The following is a 26,069-nucleotide window of genomic DNA, read 5'->3' on the forward strand; positions in this document are numbered from 1 at the left end:
GTATCGGAGAGCACCGAACTACGTAGGGATCCAAAGGGAACGGTGATGGACCTTAGGTATAGAAGAGAGTGGAACAGCACATTACGTCCACATGCTAACATCTTTTTATTGGTCTTTTTCACTGACGCACATGTACATTACCATGAGGGGTGAGGTACACGTACACACGTGGTTTCCGTTTTCAATTACGGAGTAGAATAGAGTGTGTCCTGACATTTCAGGCCAATAGATGTTCAATGTGGTGGCCATCATTTGCTGCACACAATTGCAATCTCTGGCCTGATGAATGTCGTACACGCCGCAGTACATCTGGTGTAATGTCGCCGCAGGCTGCCACAATACGTTGTTTCATATCCTCTGGGGTTGTAGGCACATCACGGTACACATTCTCCTTTAACGTACCCCACAGAAAGAAGTCCAGAGGTGTAAGATCAGGAGAACGGGCTGGCCAATTTATGCGTCCTCCACGTCCTATGAAACGCCCGTCGAACATCCTGTCAAGGGTCAGCCTAGTGTTAATTGCGGAATGTGCAGGTGCACCATCATGCTGATACCACATACGTCGACGCGATTCCAGTGGGACATTTTCGAGCAACGTTGGCAGATCATTCTGTAGAAACGCGATGTATGTTGCAGCTGTTTGGGCCCCTGCAATGAAGTGAGGACCAATGAGGTGGTCGCTAATGATTCCGCACCATACATTTACAGTCCACGGTCGCTGTCGCTCTACCTGTCTGAGCCAGCGAGGATTGTCCACGGACCAGTAATGCATGTTCCGTAGATTCACTGCCCCGTAGTTTGTGAAACCCGCTTCATCGGTAAACAGGTAGAACTGCAACGCATTCTCTGTTAATGCCCATTGACAGAATTGCACTCGATGATTAAAGTCATCACCATGTAATTGCTGATGTAGCGACACATGAAACGGGTGAAAGCGGTGACGATGCAGTATGCGCATGACACTACTTTGACTCGGTCCACCGGCTCTCGCAATGTCCCGTGTACTCATGTGTGGGTTCATGGCAACAGCAGCTAACACACCAACTGCACCAGCTTCTTCTGTGACAGCAAGCGCTACATGCGGACACTGCGACAGCTAGACCAAACCACAACAGTGCACTACAGCCACACTCGTAAACACGGTCGTCATCGTAAACATGTCCCTGCAGATGCTGCTCGCCGACCGTGGCCCGTGTTTGTTACAACACGCAAATGAACGTCGAAGGTTTCAAGCGTCAACTTTAGGTTACAATATCTCCGGATGTAATTAACATTTTACAATGCAACAAACGGCACTGATTACGTATCTGTTTATATGTTCAGATGTGCTAACAAAACTAACATGGTTCCATTTTAAAAAAAACGTAAGTTTGTGTTAAAAAACTGACTTCCGTGCATTTTTGTATGGTTTGTATTAAACAATTACACTAGCCTCTCTCCTCACGTTCGGTCTGTGGAATCGGTTCGTCAGTATTTGATGTGGTTTACGAAATATATCCAGCGGTAACGTTAGGTGACTCACCCTGTATAAGAAGCTAGAAACTGTTCTCGAAAGTACAGATACCATTGATGACCGTGCAGATTCTCTAGAATCATTAATTGAAACCCTCAGCTGCCGACAGGTATTGTTGATATGCCTCGATGTGGACAGCTGAAAATGTGTGCCCCGACCGGGACTCGAACCCGAGATCTCCTGCTTACATGGTAGGTGATTACGTATATAGATTGTGGACAGTTGAGAGTGTGGGTCTCAGGCGAAGCGCGCAAGGGGGTAAGTCCCTACAGTCGCGCTATTCATCTGTCCTCGGTGGCTCAGATGGGTCAGTGCGGCTCTCGCAGCCGAGCGAAGCAGACGTGCGGTGTGTGCTGTCCGCTGTCAGAGGGCCCGCGCGCCTTGTTTACTTTCTTCGGCCGACACTAACGTGACGCCGTAGCGCTACAAGACCATGGCATACCAATACACAAGACCAACCTTGAAATTCACATTTCGGAACGACTTTACTCGACCAAAGGCGCTCGAAGTCGAACGCTTTTTAAAAGAGGAAGCCAAGATCCCGGCTGCCGACATTGTCGGCATTCACTTTTCGATCGTCAGTAGCACGGTCTATGTAAAGCTCATAAACGAAACTACATGCGACAAGGTGCTTCGTGAGATGAAACAAGAACTCCGCTTCTGCCACGCAGATGGCAATGTTGGCAACGTCGAGGTCGGCCATGCCGCAATGGGACTGCGGACCATACGCATATTCGAACTTCCATTTGAACTCCCGGCGGCAGAAGTTGTAGCGGCGCTCCGCCCCTAAGGCACGGTACACGAACACGTGGCTGACAAATAGACCCAGTTTACGACGTATCCAGTACTCAATGGAGTACACCAAGTGCGCATATATCTCCGACGACACGTGCCATCCTATCTACAGATAGGAGGATGCCGGGCCATAGTTACTTATGACGGCCAGCCGAAGACGTGTTCCGGATGCGGCAAGGAATGTCACCTTCGTTCCGAGTGCCTCCAGCGTCGGATCACACAACTCCCACCGATGGACGTTGCACCACCAGCGACAAAGACTATTCTACCCGTGACTTACGCGGCGGCGCTCACGACGTTCTCCACACAACAGACACGGCCGACCGTTTCAGCGGTACAGGAATCACTTTCCACGGACAAAAACCTAGATGATCCACCGACCTGGCCAGTGGTGGAAAATAGTACTACGACTCTGGAGCTACCGAACGCGACAGACATTGACGACAGCAAGATGGCAATTGATTCCCTTATTGTACCGACCGAAGCGTTTGTTCCGGCGGAGCGTGAGTCAGTGCCGTCTTCTGACAATGAAGGCCATGTACGGAAACAGCGATCACCGAAACGCCGAAAGCGCCGTCGTCGGACAGTGTCGGAACACAGCGGTTCGTATTCGGCCGGGGAAGAACAACTGACCACTCAGAAGCCAGCCGCGAAGCTGAGGCTGTTTCCACTGACTCCAACCTTGCAGAACAGACAGAAAAACATGCAGCTTTCGACCATCAGCCCATTGACAGAAACAGTGAGCAGCGGGAAGGCACCAGTGCAGGCAGCGAAGTCGCCCGGTCCCTTACTAGCAAACATTCCGAGGCTATGGAACATGAACAGACATCCGCGCCCGCTTCGTGGGCCGAGGACGTCGAGACACAAGATCCCGATCCGCGGCCAGCTGAGGCGCCGCCGAATCATGCAGCATAAGCAGCCAAGGAGGACCGCGTTCGGCGGGGGGTGACATCACTTCCGATGTTCGCTTCTCTCCAACTTTAACATGGATAACCTCGCCCAAACAACGCGTTGCCATGCTTGAATATCAACATGATCAGTTCTCCTGTCAAGAACCAACTTTTGAAAGAAACCATACGAGCCATGGGAGTTGACTTTGCTTTCCTACAAGAAGTGAAAACGACTGCACTCCCGCACTTTTACGGTTACGCCACACATGTGACGCCCGGTAGCCCTGCAGACACCGGAGTGGCGATATTAGTGCGTGAAGGTATTGAAGTTACCGACGTCACGTTTCTTCCCTCCGCGCGAGGAATAGCATTTACGGCACTCAACACCCGCTTCATTAATGTTTACGCGCCGTCGGGTACCACAAGACGTCACGACCGCGCCAGATTCTACTCCACAAATGTCGCTCCCCTTTTCCTTGGACGATACGACCACAGCGTCTTCGCCGGCGATTTTAATTGCGTACTTCACCCCAAGGACCAAATCCCACATTACATGCCTTGTCCGGAACTGGGTGCGATGATCCAAGAACTTCACTTGTACGACACGTGGGAAAAAGTCCAAGGCAACCGTTCTGGCCACACTCATCTTACCAGTCACTCGGCCAGCCGACTTGACCGCATATATGTGTCACAAGATCTCACACAAGGTGTGGTGGACGCCGAACTATGGCCTCAAGCCTATTCCGATCACAGTGCCTATATCTGCACTATACACTTACGCCCCCAACAAGTCTGGCGCAGCAATGGCTTTTGGAAGCTCAACATAACTCATCTGCAGGACCTGGATTGCCGTCGGCAAGTTGCAGCAACGTGGACTGACTGTGAACGCCGCCACCCACGATACACCTCGACCCTGGAGTGGTGGCTCCTCTGTGCCAAACCAGCAATCCGTAGGACACTTATGCAATATGGCAAGGACGTGACTGCGTGGCATCGACAGACCCTCGATTTTTACTACGCGGCACTCAGGGACCTCGACGCCTTACCCCCTTCGCCGGAGAGACAACATGACCAAAGCAGAATCAAGGCTCACATACTATCATTGACAAAGCGCTGACTAGAAGGTGCAGTAGTCCGGTCGCGACGGCACGACCGAACGGTTGCAGAGGAACCCACTATGCACCACGTTGTGGCGGATAAGCGCCGACAACGCCAACATTTAATCACACAACTCAGGACACACGACGGTCGCTTATGTACGACTCAAGCAACCATAGTAAAGGCGGTGGAGGATCATTTTCGTCATCTTTACAAGGAAAGAACCGTCGATGACGAGGCCACTACTGAAGTGTTACAGCAGGTAACACGTACTATCGACGAGGCTACCGTGACTGCACTAACAGAGGAAATCTCACTCGAAGAAGTCGAAGACGCCGTGGACAAAGGTGCGGCCAATAAGTCTCCTGGAGCTGATGGATTGCCCATCGAATTCTACCGGACTTTCCGTGACATCATGATGCCTCGCTGGGTTATAATGTTCTGCGAACTTATGTCTCCAGACTGTGTTGTGCCGCCAGCGTTTGTAGAAGGTCTTCTCATACCGGTACACAAGCCAGGTGGAGGGCTATCGATTAACGACTATCGGCCGCTTACAATGCTGACCGCCGATTACAAGATTTTCACCAGGATTATGGCGAGCCGTATTAAGACGACTTTGCCGATGATCCTCGCTCCAGAAAAGACGTCGCAGGGGGGAGAAGCCAACATACACATGGCCACCGCTGACTGCAGGGACTTAATAGCGATCGCTTCTGCGTGCCGTCTGAGAGCGGCGATCGTCTCCGTCGATTTCAACCGCGCCTTTGATAGAGTGCACCACAACTTCCTCCTACGAGTGATGGACTGTATGGGATTCCCCCCGGGCCTCATCGACACCCTACGGCGTCTTTGGACCGCAGCCAGCTCACACGTCCAGGTCAATGGAAGGACGGTAGGACCAGTACCCATTAAGAGGTCTCTACGACTGGGTTGTCCCCTTTCTACCTACCTTTATGCAATCTCGCTCGAGCCACTCCTAGGGGGCCTTAACCACCGCCTATCTGCATCACGCTGCGGGACGTCACCTTTCGCTATAGGACATACGCTGACGACCTGCTACTGCTGGTTCGTTCCAATGACGAAGTTCAAAGCGTACTAACCTGGACTGAGCGATACGGACAGGCCGCAGGCAGTCTTCTGAATATCAACAAGTCGGCGGCGTTGGATATTGGGCGTGGTCTCGGACCGGACGCCCTCGCTCCCCTCCCACCAGTTTCTGAACTGCGGTATTTGGGAATCACGTTCAAGAAAAATGTACGTAAAACAGCTGCAGCAAACTACCGACGGTTATTACAGATCATACGCGCAATGGTGCGACAGAACCTGCTCTGGGACTTGAATCAGCTACAACGTGTTGAATACCTGAACCTCTACGTGGCATCAAAACTCAACCACGTGGCACAGGTCCTCCCGCTACCGCTGCAGATAGATCGCCGGCTTCAGGCGGCCTTCAGTTACTACGTTTCCGCAGGTCATATCTTTAAAGTACGATACGACACTCTTACCCTCCCAGTGCACAAAGGAGGGCTGGGATTGGTCAACGTCAGGGCGAGAGCTGCTGCCCTTTACATGAGCAACATGAGGAAACGATGGAAAAGTCAATATACCTCTCTCACGGGTCGTTTACTACAGGTTCTGATGCCAGTCTCTAACGTCCCGCCGGTGTCGGTTGCGCACGTCACACCACAGCTCTCCCATGTGTCGACCTTCATTCTTGATTACAGCTGTGTCAGCTCGAACCTCTCCGCCACACGTCCACCAAAGGCGAAAGATTTTTATACCAACCTTCTGTGGGCTGTTCCCCATAACGTGGTGGAAAACAAGTAGCCTACGGTTCACTGGCCAAGAGTGTGAAAAACGGTACACCACAACTTTCTGTCATCCACGGTGCGTTCGAAGTGGTATCAGATCGCCAACAAAAAATATGCCACACGACAGCGACTTCACACTATTAACTGACAGACTCCCCTTATTGCCCAGATTGTCACCTTTTGGATACCGATGAACACCGTTTTACTTGCGCATCATCGTCCGGAGTTTGGCGACTAACACAGAAGATATTGGCTTGTTACCTCCGGGCCACACCTGATATGATTGACCCTCAGACCCTACTCTGTCCCGATGAAACTTACTTTCCGGCTGCAAAATATCATGCGCTTACATGGTTCAAAGGACTTACCGTCGCCTACATCTTTAGCGACGGAGAGAAAGAGCAGCTTGATTACTGGTGGTTCCTACAAAATGCTCACAATGCCCTCGAACGCACACCGAAATACCGCACGCTCTTCGCATATTATTTACGCAGCGTTTTCATTAACCCCCCACTCAGCTGGGGAGTGCCAAGCTGCGGTTAATGTTCTGTGCCGCATCACACTAACGGCTGAACGTTCTGCTGTGTCAGCCATGAGCGAAGGAAGAGACAAGATGCTGCAAGGATGCTGTTTTCCTTGAGGCACTAGCGAAGCAGAATGCCTCCGTTGCAGATGCCCTTGGAGATATCAGATAACGATGGCGAGGCTCCAAGTGGAACCAGTTACATTATTGAAGAACCTTTTAGTTGGAATTACATCAGTGATTTATATTTTTATTTTTTGATTACTCTTTTATGCCACCTCTGTTATTGTAACACTTAGTTACTAGAATTCTCATTTGTACACGTTCCCGAAATGTAATCATGTAAAAAAAAAAAGTGCCAAAGGATAGCCCTAACCTTGATTTCCCATATTTTCCCTGGTATATAGGCAGCTCTCTGGGGTGGGTTTACTCAGGAGCCAACGCCTGCAGTGGATCAGATTTTTTGTTATAAGATGAAAAGTGGCGGTGGCACTTAGGTTTTTTTAAGTTCCATTTTCCTAAGGGGCTTTTTAAGGGAAAAAAGCGAAAAAAGTTTAAACAAAGAAATAAAAAGATGGTAAAAAAACGAAAAAACAAAAAAGGGGTAGCGTCTACAAAAAAAGGGGGTAGCGTAGAAAAAAGATGAATAGAGCGTCTGCCATATACGCAGGAGATCCCGGGTTCGAGTCCCGATCGGGGCACACATTTTCAGCTGTCCCCATCGAGGTATATCAACAACACCTGTTGGCAGCTGAGGGTTTCAATTAATTATCATTTACTAATTTTACACTTCAGACCGGATTTTACATGTACAAAAATTTTACATGTGCTTCAGTGCTGCAAATTGCAGTTCCCAGAACCCTTCCGATGGTAATGGAGACGGAGACACTGTGCGTCATATTTCTCCTCGCTACGTTACTTCATAAACTACGCTGTCGCCTCAAACTGCATTTCACTTGCTTGTTTTACGTGCACAAGCAGAGTGACTGAACCTGTGTACCTAGGAAACTCATGAACACATTCTAAAAAAAATTACGATGTTGTTCGAGACCGGAATCTTAGGTATATAGTGCAAAAATTTCAGCCATTTGCTGTGAGTAGCGGACTTGGAATCCGCGGCCTGGGGTTTGGTCCACTGCTGACGGCGAAAAAAATGGTGAAAAGCTATTTTTGTTTTTTTTTCTCAGAAATTTACGTAAATGATTCATTGATTCGTTAATCATTCATTCACGGGTATACCAGTCACTTCAGTTAAATCAAGGGTTTTTCGTAGGCATAGAGGTTATCAATCAATCTACACTCCTGGAAATGGAAAAAAGAACACATTGACACCGGTGTGTCAGACCCACCATACTTGCTCCGGACACTGCGAGAGGGCTGTACAAGCAATGATAACACGCACGGCACAGCGGACACACCAGGAACCGCGGTGTTGGCCGTCGAATGGCGCTAGCTGCGCAGCATTTGTGCACCGCCGCCGTCAGTGTCAGCCAGTTTGCCGTGGCATACGGAGCTCCATCGCAGTCTTTAACACTGGTAGCATGCCGCGACAGCGTGGACGTGAACCGTATGTGAAGTTGACGGACTTTGAGCGAGGGCGTATAGTGGGCATGCGGGAGGCCGGGTGGACGTACCGCCGAATTTCTCAACACGTGGGGCGTGAGGTCTCCACAGTTCATCGATGTTGTCGCCAGTGGTCGGCGGAAGGTGCACGTGCCCGTCGACCTGGGACCAGACCGCAGCGACGCACGGATGCACGCCAAGACCGTAGGATCCTTCGCAGTGCCGTAGGGGACCGCACCGCCACTTCCCAGCAAATTAGGGACACTGTTGCTCCTGGGGTATCGGCGAGGACCATTCGCAACCGTCTCCATGAAGCTGGGCTACGGTCCCGCACACCGTTAGGCCGTCTTCCGCTCACGCCCCAACATCGTGCAGCCCGCCTCCAGTGGTGTCGCGACAGGCGTGAATGGAGGGACGAATGGAGACGTGTCGTCTTCAGCGATGAGAGTCGCTTCTGCCTTGGTGCCAATGATGGTCGTATGCGTGTTTGGCGCCGTGCAGGTGAGCGCCACAATCAGGACTGCATACGACCGAGGCACACAGGGCCAACACCCGGCATCATGGTGTGGGGAGCGATCTCCTACACTGGCCGTACACCACTGGTGATCGTCGAGGGGACACTGAATAGTGCACGGTACATCCAAACCGTCATCGAACCCATCGTTCTACCATTCCTAGACCGGCAAGGGAACTTGCTGTTCCAACAGGACAATGCACGTCCGCATGTATCCCGTGCCACCCAACGTGCTCTAGAAGGTGTAAGTCAACTACCCTGGCCAGCAAGATCTCCGAATCTGTCCCCCATTGAGCATGTTTGGGACTGGATGAAGCGTCGTCTCACGCGGTCTGCACGTCCAGCACGAACGCTGGTCCAACTGAGGCGCCAGGTGGAAATGGCATGGCAAGCCGTTCCACAGGACTAAATCCAGCATCTCTACGATCGTCTCCATGGGAGAATAGCAGCCTGCATTGCTGCGAAAGGTGGATATACACTGTACTAGTGCCGACATTGTGCATGCTCTGTTGCCTATGTCTATGTGCCTGTGGTTCTGTCAGTGTGATCATGTGATGTATCTGACCCCAGGAATGTGTCAATAAAGTTTCCCCTTCCTGGGACAATGAATTCACGGTGTTCTTATTTCAATTTCCAGGAGTGTATGTAATGTTTACGTGGATGTTTTGCGTGTACGAGTAGGGTAGCTTTGAACCTCGGTATCTGGGAAAGGGATAAAAATATCCAAATATCTTAAAAAGTCAGCCATTTTCTGTGCGTAGCCACATTTGAATTCTCGGCTGCCGCTTGATCCGCTGCTGATGGCGAAACCGAGGAACCGCCCGTGAACTAACGGTGCCTCCACAAGTCCGTCAAGCCCACCGTAGACAGCATCAAATGCAAGAGGAACCAAGTGATTTGCACCATTTGTCTAAGGAGGAGGAAGTGTGTAACATTCATACTTTGACCCTGTACTGTGATACAAAGGCGATCCTTTTATTGGGTACACAAACGGTCACTAGCCCAAGTGCTATACAAAACACTTAATCTTGCATTTTTATCACCAACAGAACCCGAGGTATGAGCACCGGATAATGCCGTTTTTAAAACACAATCGTTTAAAAAAAGTTTTATTTAAACACGAAAAATTTTATAAGCGCAGCTATGAAACAATGATACACCGGTTTTTATCCAGTTATAACCAAGGCCAGAGAAAAGCCGAAAAATACCAGTTATTCGATACTAAATTCCCGGTATTGGTTTTATTCGACCGATTTTTCACGTCTCCACCACTGGGTTTCCCAGCACAGCTCTCCTAGCTGTGCCGTCCTTGATAGCAGCAGTACACTGATGCTGCATCGGGCCCTGTGGACATCTCGTGTAACCGAGTCCGTAGCAGGCCGGCCACAATGTCTGCCGTTGTCCCAGTAAGGCAACCAAGTGATGGTACGGCGACACAGTATCCCTTAGCTACAGCCACGAAATGAGGGAGTATGGGAAGGCGGCTGTATCCCTTCTAGTAGCACTACTGTGGGGCAGGGCGGAGGGGTGCCAAGAGCCTGGGCATTCAGGCGCAGTCGGGGATCGAGGCTCAGCTGACGGTCTTGGCAGCTGCGTCATAGGTATGTCAATGTCATCATTCCGGCCATCGACACAGGGTGGTGAACATCACAACATAGCACAACTGTCCTACGTTGACTGTATAGCCTGGATATAGACACTGAAGAGCCAAAGAAACTGGTACACCTGCCCAATATCATGTAGGGCACCCGCGAGCACGCAGGAGTGCCGCAACACGACTTGGCATGGACTAGAGTAAATCTGAATTACTGCTAGAGGGAATTCGCACCATGAATCCTGGAGGGTTGCCCGTAAATCCATAAGAGTACGAGGGGGTGGAGATCTCTTCTGAACCAAGTTGCAAGGTATCAAAAGTAGGCTCAATAACGCTCATGTCTGGGGAGTTTGGTGGTCAGCGCAAGTTTTTAAACTCAGAAGAGTGTTCCTGGAGCCACTCTGTAGCAATTCTGGACGTGTAGGGTGTCGTATTGTTCTGCTGGTATTGTCCGAGTCTGTCGGAATGCACGATGGATGCAGGTGATCACATAGGATGCTTACGTACATGTGACCTGTCAGAGTCGTAGCTAGACGTATCAGGGGTCCCATGTCACTCCAACTGCACATGTCCCACACCATTACTGAGCCTCCACCATCTCTAACAGTCCCCTGCTTAGATGCAGTGCCCTTGGATTCTTGAGGATGGACGTGACATCCATACACGTACACGTCCATTCGCTCGATACAATTTTAATCAGGATTCGTCCGACTAGGCAACATGTTTCCAATCAGTCCAATTTCGTTGTTGACGGGCCCAGGCGAGGCGTAAAGCTTTGTGTTGTGTCATCGAGAGTACACGAGCGGGCCTTCGGCTCCGAAAGCCCATATCGATGATGTTTCGTTTAATGGTTGGCACGCTGACACTTGCTGAAGGCCCAGCATTGAAATCTGCAGAAATTTGCAAGAGAGTTGCACTCCTGTCACGTTGAACGATTCCCTTCAGTCGTCGTTGGTCCCGTTCTTGCAGTAGCTTTTTCCGGCCGCAGCGATGTCGGAGGCTCGGTGCCTTACCGGATTCCTGATATTCACGATACACTCGTGAAATGGTCGTACGGGAAAATCCCCATTTCATCGCTACCTCGGAGATGCTGTGTCCCATCGCTCGTGCTCTGACTGTAACAGTACGTTCAGAGTCACTTAAATCTTGATAACCTGCCATTGTTGCAGCAGTAACCGATCTAACAACTGCGCCAGACAGTAATAGTGTTATACAGGCGTTGCTGACCGCAGCGCCGTATTCTGCCTTTTTACATACCCTTGTATCTGAATGCGCATGCCTATACCAGCTTCTTTGGCGCTTCAGTGTAAATACTGCTGTCAGGAGGTTGGTCACGTGGAAGAGGGATTACGGCCGCATTCTTCGGTCCCAGGGAAGCTTGTAGAACGGTGGTCAGTGTCCGAAAAACAGGTTGTTGCCTCGTAGAAGTAGGTCAGGGTCCGGAAGTTGCTCGCTGCTGAGGGTGCTGTTCAAATGGCTCTGAGCACTATGGGACATAACTTCTGAGATCATCAGTCCCCTATAACTTAGAACTACTTAAACCTAACCAACCTAAGGACATCACACACATCAATGCCCGAGGCAGGATTCGATCCTGCGACCGTAGCGGTCGCGCTGTTCCAGACTGTAGCGCCTAGGGTGCTGTGCTGGTGTCGGTCGCTGATCATGGCGGGTGGCGCCAGGAATATGATGCTGCGGCTGCAGGCACCATTTGATTTAAAAAAAATGTTCAAATGTGTGTGTAATCTTATGGGACTTAACTGCTAAGGTCATCAGTCCCTAAGCTTACACACTACTTAATCTAAATTATCCTAAGGAGAAACACACACAGACACATGCCCGAGGGAGAACTCGAACCTCCGCCGGGACCAGCCGCACAGTCCATGACTGCAGCGCCTCAGACCGCTTGGCTAATCCCGCGGGGCGCAATTTGATTCATTACAGCTGATTACAGGCGCAGAAATCTGGAATCAGTTTTGCTCGGGCAAAGTATTTTGATAGTTATCAAAGTATTTCAACGATGTTTTGGTTTATTAAGTTTATTCAGATGAAACTGGTTGTTTGAATCAAGATATTTCGACTGCAGGCTTCAACTGAGATACCTCAATTACTTGAAAATACTTATTATGAAAGTGTCAAAAAGTAGGTTAACCACTGCTCCCCTGAAACTGTCCCAAAGAAGCTGTCACAACAAAACCTATTACGTTGCTGCATATGAAACGTATAATAAATGTTGTTAATGTTGGACGTATTTTTTGAAAAGAAATCTAGAAGTAAAAACTTTAATGGCACTGGAGTGGTAGGAGCGGGAAGGAAGCTGTAAGGTGCTGGGCCGAAATTACGTTACGAATTTAGCTTAAAATAATTTGTTACACAGAAATTCAAACTTCAATTTTAAAACACGAAAACTTTCATTTCATTTTCACAGAATTAAAAACACACACTCTGTTCTTCAAATTGCAATTTCTGATGACACCATGCTGCAAGAAATAACAGCGTAAGAGTCTGATGGTGATCTACATGAAACCAAGCTCTAACCACAAATTTTGCTCACTGACTATAGGTCAGGAAAAGAGAAGGTATCAAAACAGATAAGTTTCAAAGACTTTAGATAACAACTACACAAAAAATGATTCACTTGACAGACAAGTGAAACCCTAAGCTGAGCAAACGTAACTGTGCATACGAAATTTTGACGTAATCCAGTTACAGTGTCTGCACCTGATCAAGCTACTATGAGCCTGCAACTGTAGTATAAATGATTAAACCTTGTAAATGACGTTGTGATGAAGTTCATTACAGTGAATAGATTTAAAAAAGAACAGAACAGTAACAACATAAGTTCAATTAATGAACAACCCTTAAAATTTAAAGCCTGAGTACACAAATACGAAATAAAATTAATCTCAGGCGCACAGCTTTTTCAAAATGATATTTGCCTATAATAGTCGATTTACAGTGTTTAAAGACACTCAGCTCAGAGACTTCAAAAGACGTAATGACAACTTGGAACTAAATAACAAATTTCTGTAACTAACAGTGCGCACAGTACTCAGAACGTGAATAGCGAAGTAATAATTACAGCTGACTAACTTACAACAGGAAGACAAATTAAAAAAAAAAAGTTCACATAGAGCCTGGCTCCAAATAATAACACAAAGATACTAATCCCATCGTCAAATGGCTGCTCTGTACGTTTTTTAAAACATCAGTCATCAATGTGGTCTTTACAGTGCATTAAACACAGCAGAATATTTGGAAAGCAGTACCTGAAACATAAATTTGTTACCACAAGCAAACCGCATACATAAAACATGAGGGAAGGCACTTATACGGTGAAGAAGGACCGAATTAGCGGCATTTCTTACTCACAGTAGCTACTGATTTAAAACTTAACAAGACGCTGTCAACTTGAGGTCACTACATTGTTCATAACTTGATAGTAGAGTAAACGCATTACTCGGATTTCAACCAGGACGCGAGAACAGTATTATAAGCACAATAATTATCATGTATGTGTGGAGATCCCGGAAGGAGAGAGACACCGTACCACAGCTTAGCTCTCAAGCCCAACTAGAAGTAACGTCGTGGCTACAGCGGCAACGTGCATGCATCCAAATAGCATCCAAATTTCTAGAGAACAATCGAACAACCACGGAGATAGAAGACGCATCAAAACCACCATAAAAACGATTTGCTGCAAGCTAGCCGCGGACGGCATAGACACGATGACAGCTGATAAAATAAATGTAAGTAAAACATCTGCTATGAAAGAGTCTGATAACTTGGAACATTTTAATGTTGGAGCTGAATGCATCTGGTATGTAACATCACAATTAATTTTCATTACTTCAAAATTTAGATTATAATGAATAAAGGGCTTTCCGTCTGAAGCATTAAATTATACAATGAGGTGACAGAAGTCATGGGATAGCGATTTGCAGATATACAGATGGCGGTGGTATCGCGTACACAAGGTATAAAAGGGCAGTGTGTTGGCGGAACTATTACTTGTACTCACGTGATTAACGTGTAAATCTTCCCCACGAGATTACGGCCGCACGACGGAAATTAACAGACTGATCGCGGAATGGTAGATGGAGCTCAACGCAGGTGACATTTCATTTCGGAAATCGTTAAGGAATTCATATTCCGAGATGGACAGTGCTAAGAGTGCGCCGAGAATACCAAATTTCAGGCATTACCTCTCACCCGGAGAACGCAGTTGCCGACGGCCTTCACTTAACAACTGACAGCAGCGGCGTTTGCTCAGAGCTGTCAGTGCCAACAGACAAACGACACTGCTTGAAATAACCGCAGAAATGAATGTGGGACGTACGACGAAGATATCCGTTAGGACAGCGCCGGGAAAGTTGTCGTTAATGGGGTACGGCAGCAGACGACCGACGCGAGTGCCTTTGCTGAGAGCACATCGCCTGCAGAGCCTGTCCTAGGCTCGTGACAATATCGGCTCGACCCTAGGCGACTGGAAAACTGTGGCCTGCTCAGATGAGTCCCGATTTCAGGTGGTACGAGCTGATGGTAGGGTTCGAGTGTGGCGCAGACCCCACGCAGCCATACACCCAAGTTGTCAACAAGGCACTGTGCAAGCTGATGGTGGCTCCATAACTGTGTGGGCTGCGTTTACATGGAATGGACTGGGTCCTCTGGTCCAGTTGAATCGATCATTGACTAGAAATGGTTATGTTCAGCTATTTGGAGACCATTTGCAGCCTTTCGTGGGGTTCATGAGAATGTGTCATGTCAGTGGGCGACATCTGTTCGTGACTGGTTTGAGGAACATTCGCGACAATTCGAGCGAATGATTTGGCCACTCAGATCGCCCAACACGAATCCCATCAAAAATTTATGGGGCATAATGGAGAGGCCAGTTCATGCACAGAATCCTGCACCGGAACACTTTCACAATAATGGACCGCCATAGTGGCAGCATGGCTCATTATTTCTACAGGGGACTTCCAGTGACGTTTTGAGTCCATGCCACGTCCAGTTGTTGCACTACGCCGGAAAAGAAGATCCGACACGATATTAGAAAGTATCCCATCACTTCTGTCGACTCGGTGTATGTAGACCGAGTGCTTGAAATAACAATTAGACTGACGAAAGCAGCCTGGAAGTCTACAGAATTATATCACAACGTAGATGCACTGTTCTCCGCAGGACTGGCCGAACTTCGTGTCTCCTTACTGTCCCTCAGAGGACGCTGCCAAAGATTTCCAAGAGCTGCTCCAGAGCGAGGGCTTCGAAGTGTTGCACTGTTCCGTGAGGCCAGAGGCGCTCGCCTTCGCTTCAGAGGAGCAGATAAAAGGTGAGTCTGTGGTCCCAACTGTTGGGCTTTGATCAGTCTTCAGCTTTTCCTCTTCATGGTGGACATGGAAACTCCACTTTTTACTATCAATTGTCACATAGCGACATGGGCCGGCCGCTGTGACCGAACAGCTCTAGGCGCTTCAGTCCGGAACCGCGCTGCTGCTACGGTCGCAGGTTCGAATCCTGCCTCGGGCATGGATGTGACTGATGTCCTTAGGTTAGTTAGGTTTAAGTAGTTCTAAGTCTAGGGGACTGATGACCTCAGATGTTAAGTCCCATAGTGCTTAGAGCCATTTGAACCACATAGCGACATGAAAGTACTGCGTGACGCAGTGCGACCACAGAACAGGGTGCCCACTGTTTTGTTTACCCGGTAGTAACGGTGCGTGAAGCGTTCACTTCATGTTCGCCATCAGGTTTGTACAGGAGAGCTGCAATTGGTGTGGACATTCCTTGTCGACATTTCGACTCTGCTGCTGTGGGCTGGGGTGACGGCATGCGTACCGTAACGCCACCTCCCATAGTGCGGTAATCAAAAAGCACTTACACTGAGGTAGGCTCTGTAGAGCATCGCTGTTTAACCAATAAGAGGACGGGATTAACGGAAATCAACATATCCGGCATACACCTAACCAGTACGGACAGCCAGTTGCAACCTGACGCACTGAGAACCTAGAACGAGTTCCTGGCTCTCCTGATTGGGGATTCGCCGAACCTCTAACTAGAATTATGGTAACTGGTGACGTTCACAGTCTTGACGCGGTACGACACTCAGAAAAAGTTTATGTCAACTGACTCAGGCAAATTATGTTCACAGTTTGAAGTTTGGAAAATGATTAACTCCGCAACATGGACTTGCCACCAACGAACTTAAAACACCATTAGCCGCGCGGTCTAGGGCGCCTTGTCACGGTCCGCGTGGCTTCCCCGTCGGAGATTCGAGTCCTCCTTCGGGCATGGGTGTGTGTATCCTCCTTAGCATAAGTTAGTTAAATATAAACGTCGTGTGACTAGGGCCACCCGTCGGGTAAACCGTCCGCCGGGTGCAAGTCTTTCGATTTGACGCCACTTCGGTGACTTGCACGTCGATGGGGATCAAATCATGTTGATTAGGGCAATTCAACACCCAGTCCCTGAGCGGAGAAAATCTCTGACCTAGCCGGGAATCGAACCCGGGCGCTTAGGATTGACATTCTGTCGCGCTGACCACTGAGCTACCGGGAGCGGAAGTAAGTTAGTTTAAGTTAGATTAAGTAGTGTGTAAGCTTAGGGACCGATGATCTCAGCAGTTTGGTCCCATAAGACCTTACTACAAATTTCCAAATTTCCAAAACATCATTAAATACAAATATGCACAAAATAGCAATAACGATGAATAAAAAGAGATGTTCCGTAACAGTAAAAATAATCCAACATTAATTTTGTACTCTGTGAAGCAAACAGGACAGCTGATCGGTATATGTACATAATTGCGGAGTTGCAAATGTAATCATTGGTTTTGTACTCTGATAGAGAAATGACGTAACAGCCAATTTGGTACAGACATGTTTACCTGAAAATTATATGATACTTGTACAGAACGTATAGCGTTATAAAATATAATGTTCAGTAACTACAGTAATTTGAAAACAATAGCTGTCATAAGAATTATTTTCATCTGACACTGTAATTCGGTGATAACTTTCACAACAGGTTGAGAGCTGGTTGCTTGTTTGCCACTGGGCAATGAAATTCATACACGCACCGCTGTGTCCATTACACTCATCCGACCATTTCAAGAAACTGTCTTCAATTATGTAAGTTACCTCATTTGGTCAAAGGAGCGTCTAAAATATTAGCCCTACAAGTTACGAGTACGTAAGATTCTGTTGGCCTGATGGCCTTGAGGCACACACACACACAAAAACATATTGCATAACTGTTTTCCCTATCTTGTTTCTTCTTGTACAAGGCAACCTCGCATTCTGTCATCCTAATTTCTCAATGCGTAAACACTTGCAGAAATCTGATCATATTTGAGCAGAACTGCGCATGTCGAGGATAAACATGCAATACTTTCAACGTTTGTCACATCAGTAACGTGTACAAACTATTCAAGCAAAGCTTTCACCAGTAGAAAGATGATAAATGCTCATTGACATTACACATTACAGCTGCAGCCTGATTTGCATGATGTTGTACACAATAATCAGAAACTTCTGTACTCAGTAACCGTGTTCAGTTAGTGGTGACGACATTCAGTGAAGGATTCATTTTAGCCCACACACGTCAGATCTCGTTCTTTTCATTGCTGAAAACACTTCCGCTCTTCCTTTTCTATGACACCGCGTGCCAGATCTGTTGTTTCTCCGCTCTGGCTGAAAGTTGCAACACTTCTGTAGTAAACACCCACCTATTTCCACAGGGTTGATAGATTCTGGTGTAGCTTATCGCAGCTTTAATGCTACAGTTCGAACACCTGATCACTACTGAACTACGGCAAATAGCTCCGAACAGTCTTGTCTCATTTTTGTCGATGTAGTGTAGGTGTAAGATGCAGACATGAGATTTCTGTCGACGTAGTGTAGGCGTATGATGGAGACAACTGGTTAAAGATTTTCCACGAGAGATTTTAGAGTCAGCACCGCATGATATTGTTATTACACTGTCCTGTTCAACAAACACCTTCAGTTTTAATGAAGAGTCGCCCCAGAAGAAGAGCGGCGCGTTTCGTCGCGGGGTTATTTGGTAAGCGTGTTAGCGTTACGGAGATGTTTAGCAAACTCAAGTGGCAGACTCTGCAAGAGGTTTCGAGAGGGTGGGTTTCTGGATGACGTATCGAATATATTGCTTCCCCCTACTTATACCTCCCGAGGAGGTCACGAATGTAAAATTAGAGAGATTCGAGAGCGCACGCAGGCATTTCGGCAGTCGTTCTTCCCGCGTACCATACGCGACTGGAACAGGAAAGGGAGGTAATGACAGTGGCACATAAAGTGCCCTCCGCCACACACCGCTTGGTGGCTTGCGGAGTATAAACGTAGATGTAGATGACTTAAGACACTAGCGATTGAAAATATAAGGAGTAGATCAACTTCTTGTCATCTTTGTCTCTGAAGTCCTTTATTATCCGTAATTCGAAAGTTGTAGAGCTTATATTTTAAAATATCTGCAAAATGTTACTTCTAATTCATATTCTGATCAATATAAATAACTAAGAATTAATGTAGTGACCTCTTACGATTCCAGCAACGCATCACTGATGTCGTTCAGTGTTTGCTTCGAAGCGTACCTGATGAGGATTCGAAACACTGGCGCAGTTCTCTAGAGCCCCGCATATTTGGCAGTAAAAGATGCATCACACCTTTCTATCATCTTACCAACAACTCGCCTTCCCTGCCATTGACTTCATGTGTTGGTATTTCATGTCGCTTCTTATTATTAGCCCTAAATGTGGAGGTCCCTAATACACTCCTGGAAATGGAAAAAAGAACACATTGACACCGGTGTGTCAGACCCACCATACTTGCTCCGGACACTGCGAGAGGGCTGTACAAGCAATGATCACACGCACGGCACAGCGGACACACCAGGAACCGCGGTGTTGGCCGTCGAATGGCGCTAGCTGCGCAGCATTTGTGCACCGCCGCCGTCAGTGTCAGCCAGTTTGCCGTGGCATACGGAGCTCCATCGCAGTCTTTAAGACTGGTAGCATGCCGCGACAGCGTGGACGTGAACCGTATGTGCAGTTGACGGACTTTGAGCGAGGGCGTATAGTGGGCATGCGGGAGGCCGGGTGGACGTACCGCCGAATTGCTCAACACGTGGGGCGTGAGGTCTCCACAGTACATCGATGTTGTCGCCAGTGGTCGGCGGAAGGTGCACGTGCCCGTCGACCTGGGACCGGACCGCAGCGACGAACGGATGCACGCCAAGACCGTAGGATCCTACGCAGTGCCGTAGGGGACCGCACCGCCACTTCCCAGCAAATTAGGGACACTATTGCTCCTGGGGTATCGGCGAGGACCATTCGCAACCGTCTCCATGAAGCTGGGCTACGGTCCCGCACACCGTTAGGCCGTCTTCCGCTCACGCCCCAACATCGTGCAGCCCGCCTCCAGTGGTGTCGCGACAGGCGTGAATGGAGGGACGAATGGAGACGTGTCGTCTTCAGCGATGAGAGTCGCTTCTGCCTTGGTGCCAATGATGGTCGTATGCGTGTTTGGCGCCGTGCAGGTGAGCGCCACAATCAGGACTGCATACGACCGAGGCACACAGGGCCAACACCCGGCATCATGGTGTGGGGAGCGATCTCCTACACTGGCCGTACACCACTGGTGAACGTCGAGGGGACACTGAATAGTGCACGGTACATCCAAACCGTCATCGAACCCATCGTTCTACCATTCCTAGACCGGCAAGGGAACTTGCTGTTCCAACAGGACAATGCACGTCCGCATGTATCCCGTGCCACCCAACGTGCTCTAGAAGGTGTAAGTCAACTACCTTGGCCAGCGAGATCTCCGGATCTGTCCCCCATTGAGCATGTTTGGGACTGGATGAAGCGTCGTCTCACGCGGTCTGCACGTCCAGCACGAACGCTGGTCCAACTGAGGCGCCAGGTGGAAATGGCATGGCAAGCCGTTCCACAGGACTACATCCAGCATCTCTACGATCGTCTCCATGGGGGAATAGCAGCCTGCATTGCTGCGAAAAGTGGATATACACTGTACCAGTGCCGACATTGTGCATGCTCTGTTGCCTGTGTCTATGTGCCTGTGGTTCTGTCAGTGTGATCATGTGATGTATCTGACCCCAGGAATGTGTCAATAAAGTTTCCCCTTCCTGGGACAATGAATTCACGGTGTTCTTATTTCAATTTCCAGGAGTGTAGTTTGCCGCTTGCCTTATGATTTCTCTCAGTTTTATTTTCCGCGTTACAGCCTAGCCATAATGTTGAGGTAGTGATAAGAAACGTGTATTTCCAATTTAATTTGTTCTTTTATTAGAAGTTATTGTTTTAACTTGTTGAATTATTTACACTACAGAACGCCGTCTGGACGCTGGTGATTACAGTAAATTAATTTCTGTCTGCAGTTGTGTTGAAGTCGGTGAATCCGTTCGTGAACCGACTACCTGAGGACCAGAGAGCTGAGTTCTTGGAAGAGGTCTTCCAGCGCTTCTGCCGGATGAATGGGATGACAAAGGACGTGGATCCCATGACGAGGGAGACCAAGTACAACTTCAACTACATGTCGATGACGGCTTTGGCAAGAAAAGCCGCCAAACTAGGCCTCTGATTCACTGCTTCCTGCTGATCATTCGCAACAACACTTATCTTGTCTAACGGGAGTACTAACTACACGCACGTTCTGAAAATTATTTGAACACGTTTCTTACGACAGGCCGTCAGTATTTAATAAAAATGTTGTCAGTGGTAGTATGTCGTTATCTTTCCCAATCAATTAGCCAAATGTTAAGTTCTTTACTTTCTACCCCAGTTAACTCGTGTAAGAAGCGCGACGTTTTGGTGAGTATCAACCTCATTACCTTCTGGCGAAAGTAAATGTGATGGAAGTGAGATGAACCGAAACGTCACGCCTTTTTGACAAACTCATTACGCCATCTGTCCCAGAATCTCATGTAAACACTGTCATTAATCCATTAATCACGGCCGATAACTTATTTGCACGTAATCGTCTACGTGAGTCAATTCTCATTTCTATCCGTGTTTGCAATGCCCATTTAATTTGATCAACCAGGCACGCCTTTACTTACCTCCTTATATAGCATGAAGGTGTGAGTTAACGAGCATTTCGCTCTCATTTAAGTATATGGCCGAAAAAGTCAGCCTTCAAGAATTGTGAAACGAATCCTGTTGTCCAGGACTAGGTGCCACAAAGGGCGCAGATACAACACGAGATGGGGAAACTCACAGATGTCTTTTGTCTACTGAGGCCTATGCTCTGTAGTGTGCAAGTGAGGCAGACGAGAACCTACGTCATACGGAAACCAAGTAGAAGCCGTTTGTGACCAAGGAGACGTAGCAGTGTTAAATATGGCGGACCTAATGTCGGCCGTAAAGGGAAACATTTATGAGAACTATTTGATTCTCTAGTAATGCAAGGAATGAAGCCACAGTAATTTTAATCTGCCATCCTCCATAAATTTTGGTGGTGATCCCAATAAAACTAAAATACTGATCATATCAGTAATAGTTTAGGATTTACCGTTAAAGTGCAATTAAGAAGTGTTGTAACAAAGACCTGAATGCTAAAATCTGAACGCTTTAGTCGAACTTAACGATCGACATTTCATATCGACGCGCATTATTAAAATGACGTATGCTGTAAATATCAACTTTGTAACCTCATTTGTTTAAAAGATACAGTAAATTTAAATTATCAGTATTTTCAGTTAAGCTTCAGATCATCATTTCCTCCACACAAAACACACTGAACGATGACAGCATGACATATTTTTGAATCATTAGATAATAGAATATTTGTTGTGAAGGTAGTGCTTAACAGTTACTTTTGTTCTTTATTTATTTATCAGAAAGCACATGGGTGCAAGGCTACTGGCCGTGGAAAAAGCTAAGAAGGAAATTGTATGGTATTATGTAAAAGAATTTAACGTTTATTATGTAATGGATATTATTGTTACTTTATTTAGAACGTGAAAGTGGTCAGACTTTGATTATTTAAATATGTTAAAATGTAAAATAATGTAGAATAAGCTGTAGCCAATCAGATGGACGGTTTCAGGAAAGGGAACTGGCCTAGTCAGTTGAGCGATATTCGGTGAGCGGGAAACGCGGCCGAGGATGGGCAGAGGGGCAGTTCGCCTGGAGACACCAAAGGGTAGAGTTCGGATTGAGACGCGAAGGGGGACAGTCGGTCTTTAGGCAGCTAGGAAGTGAAACGACTTAGAAAATTTCGCGTTGTGTAGTATCACGGGACTTAGTCTCTGAGTGGTGAGCAGCCGCACGCCTGGTGTGATCTCTAACTTTTCGCGCAGATAACTTGTATTCCGCGATGAGATTGTGAACGATCGAACTGTGTCAAATGGCTGTGCGCTCGAGTGTAACAATAACGACCACTTTCACTATTAGTTTGCTTTCTGAATGAACATTATCCTAACCAAGTCGCAACGTGTGGCCTAGGTCATTTATGGGTCGTTAATTTACACTCATACTCATAAATTAAGGATAATGTTGATACATGGTGAAACAACGCTCTGGTGGGCGGATTGCGCGTTTAAATCTCCTCGGGGTATGACCATGTGGTGCATCTGACCTGCGGTCGTCACACGGTGGCGCTGGCAGCAGTCCATACACCCAGAGGTTTGTTGGTGCATGTCAGAGTACAGTGCAGCGAGTAAGTGTGTAGACGTTCTCAGACGTGCTAATGATGACTGTGTGTTGAAAATGGCTCAAAGAACACATGTTGATGACGTTATGAGGGGTACAATACTAGAGCGACTGGAGGCTGGTCAAACACAGCACAGCCACAAAGTGAGATCTCAAGATTATGGCAACGATTCCAGCAGACAGGAAACGTGTCCAGGCGCTATAGTACGGGACGTCCACAATGTACAACACCACAAGAAGACCTATATCTCACCATCAGTGCCCGCAGACGGCCACGGAGTACTGCAGGTAGCCTTGCTCGGGACCTTACCGAAGCCACTGGAACAGTTGTCTCTCGATACACAGTCTACAGACGATTGAACAGACATGCAAGGTGCATCTCAGTGACCCCTGGTCACAGGAGAGCCCGTAAAGCCTGGTGTCAAGAACACAGCACATGGTCATTGGAACAGTGGTCCCAGGTTATGCTCACGGACGAGTCCAGGTATAGTCTGAACAGTGATTCTGGCCGGGTTATCATCTGATGTGAATCAGGAACCAGATACCAACCCCTTAATCTCCTTGAAAGGGACCTGTATGGAAGTCGTGGTTTGATGGTGTGGGTTTGGATTAAGATTGGTGCACGTACACCCCTACATGTCTTTGACAGAGGAAGTGTAACAGGTCAGGTGTATCGGGAGGTCATTTTACATTTTCAGGGGTGCAGTGGGTCCCACCTCCCTCCTGGTGGATGGTAACTCACGGCCCCACCGAGCTGCCATCATGGAAGAGTACCTTGAAACAGAAGATATCAGGCGAATGGAGTGGCCTGCCTGTTCTCCAGACCTAAACCCCATCGAGCACGTCTGGGATGCTCTCGGTCGACGAATCGCTGCACGTCTTCAAACCTCTAGGACACTTCAGGAGCTCCGACATGCTCTGGTGCAAGAATGGGAGGCTATACCCCAGCAGCTACTCGACCACCTGATCCAGAGTGTGCCAACCCGTTGTGCGGCCTGTGTACATGTGCATGGTGATCATATCCCATATTGATGTCGGGGTACATGTGCAGGAAACAGTGGCGTTTTGTAGCACCTGTGTTTCGGGATGGTTTTCTCAATTTACCACCATTACCGTGGACTTACAGATCTGTGTCGTGTGTGTTCCCTAAGTGCCTACGCTATTAGCGCCAGTTTTGTGTAGTGCCACGTTGTGTGGCACCGTGATGAGAGCGTAGGGGAGCGACGCGGGAGACCCGCGCCGCCTTACTAGGCAAGGTCCTAGTGGAGGTGGTTTGCCATTGCCTTCCTCCGACCGTAATGGGGATGAATGATGATGATGATGAGGACGACACAATAACACCCAGTCATTTCGAGGCAGGAAAAATCCCTGACCCCGCCGGGAATCGAACCCGGGACCCCGTGCTCGGGAAGCGAGAACGCTACCGCGAGACCACGAGCTGTGTGGCACCACATTCTGCAATTATCCTTAATTTATGAGCATGAGTCTAGTTCCCGATATTATTATTACTGTTATTGTATGTTACGTTAACTTTGTATTTCGCAAACTTGCCATCAGCCAGACATTTTAACCAAAGGGTAACAAGTGTCTAATTTAGGGCGTGTAATGTGACACGTGCGGTTCAACCCCTAGACGAGTTTGAGCGAAGACATTTCGACGAAGAGGAACCGCATTTGAGCTCGAACATCTTTGGGATGTTAGCTCGCAAAGGGCAACTGATACACTACGACATCAACCTGCAGCTCCTTGCAATACACAGACGCGAACAGATTTGTTATAAAGTTTCGTCCCGTACATTTTTTTTTATAGAAAGAAGATAACAAAGGACGGGGACTTCGCATCACTGTAATGACAAAGAAGGTAAGTGCCGTGAACGGGGTATACTTAGACAGATTTTCGGATTCAAATGTGATTACCATGACGGTATTTAACTTCCGCGATATTTATGTCAGGGGCGGGCTTGTATGGAAGGATTACTCACTAATTAGTACATTGCATTTTCTAAAATGCAGGGGATGTAATGGAAAAAATGTAGGTGGTTAAAATTAGGATGGATGTGGGGACACATTGACCGGCCTATACTTGCACCACAGCTGACAACTACCAATCCATGTGTGGTGAGTGTTTCAAAAACACAATGAAACTTTGGTCAACCAGAAACAAATACATTGATCTAAAGCTTTCTTAAGTGCTTTATTAAGCCTCATAAAAGAAAACCTAGTACGGTACATAAATAAAAAGTGCGAGCCATCATCAGAATTATTAATATAATGAAAATTACTAAGGTGGAGAAACACACACATAACTCCAGATTTAGCTGAGCATAAAACCTGCACTTTCATCCATGTCAGACTAAAATCCTCCTTTCAAAATATGCATTGCAGTTAGAGTTTAGGTTATCGGTTCTTCGTTTATTGAGACAATATCTAGCACTTTTGGGCATACAAACTTCTTCCTTGTTTCCGGAGATGACTGACATTACATGTTGTATCTGAATCACTGCCTGAACCCGAACAGCTTGCAATTTGAGCTATATATGACTCACATTTGTTTTTCTTAGTTGCAGGCACATAAAAGTTACTAATGACCCTCCGTGTATATGTCGACGGTTAATGTACACTGAATTGCCAAAGAAACTGGTAAAGGCATGCGTATTCAAATACAGAGAAACGTAAACAGGCAGAATACGGCGCTGGAGTCGTCAACGCCTACATAAGACATGAGCCTGCCGCCGTTGTTAGGTCGTTTTCTGCTGCTACAAGGACAGGTTATCAAGGTTTAAGTGGCTTTGAACGTGGTATTGTAGTCGGTGCACGAGCGGTGGGACACAGTATCTCCGAGGTAGCCATGAAGTAGGGATTTTGCCGGCCGCGGTGGTCTAGTGGTTCTAGGCGCGCAGTCCGGAACCGCGGGACTGCTACGGTCGCAGGTTCGAATCCTGCCTCGGGCATGGATGTGTGTGATGTCCTTAGGTTAGTTAGGTTTAAGTAGTTCTAAGTTCTAGGGGACTGATAACCACAGAAGTTAAGTCCCATAGTGCTCAGAGCCATTTGAACCAAGTAGGTATTTTCCTGTACAGCCATTTC

Source organism: Schistocerca americana, chromosome 2, assembly GCF_021461395.2.
Source record: "Schistocerca americana isolate TAMUIC-IGC-003095 chromosome 2, iqSchAmer2.1, whole genome shotgun sequence".
Lineage (NCBI taxonomy): Eukaryota > Metazoa > Arthropoda > Insecta > Orthoptera > Acrididae > Schistocerca > Schistocerca americana.